Source organism: Nicotiana attenuata, unplaced genomic scaffold, assembly GCF_001879085.1.
Source record: "Nicotiana attenuata strain UT unplaced genomic scaffold, NIATTr2, whole genome shotgun sequence".
NCBI lineage: Eukaryota > Viridiplantae > Streptophyta > Magnoliopsida > Solanales > Solanaceae > Nicotiana > Nicotiana attenuata.
Window position 1 is genome coordinate 1,504,360 of NW_017670266.1, and position 573 is coordinate 1,504,932.

A 573-nucleotide genomic window follows, 5' to 3' on the forward strand; every position below is an offset into this window, starting at 1 on the left:
TATACACAACAAATTATATAATGGTAATATATATACATAACATACAATATATACTACAAGAAAATACATAAGGGAATATATATACATAACATACAATATATAGTACACTATACTAGTATACTATATATATTATATTTACATGAAGAAGTAGTACTATATATACTACAAAACAAGATTTTTCAAAATGAGGGCCCCACCCCCAATGACCACCAACGGTCATATTAATTGCACAAATAGCCGTTTTTTTTTTCAATTTACAAAACTAACCTTCTCTAACACTATAAGTACCCCCCTTCCCTCTTCTTCATTTCAATACTCAATACTCATTTCTCAATCTAAATTTCTCTCAATCTCTCAATCTCCAATTTTCAAGACTTCAAGTCTCAATCTCAATTTTCAAGTTAAATCATGCCTCGTTCGGAAAGAGTGCGCTTATTTGTTTCGCAATACTATGAAGTGCTTGAAGAAAATGAAGAAGGCCAAATATTAAAGTGAAGAACTGTGGAAGAGTCTTAAATTTTCGTTCAGGGTGTACCACGGGCATTTTAAGGAGGCATATAAAGTATTGTGTTG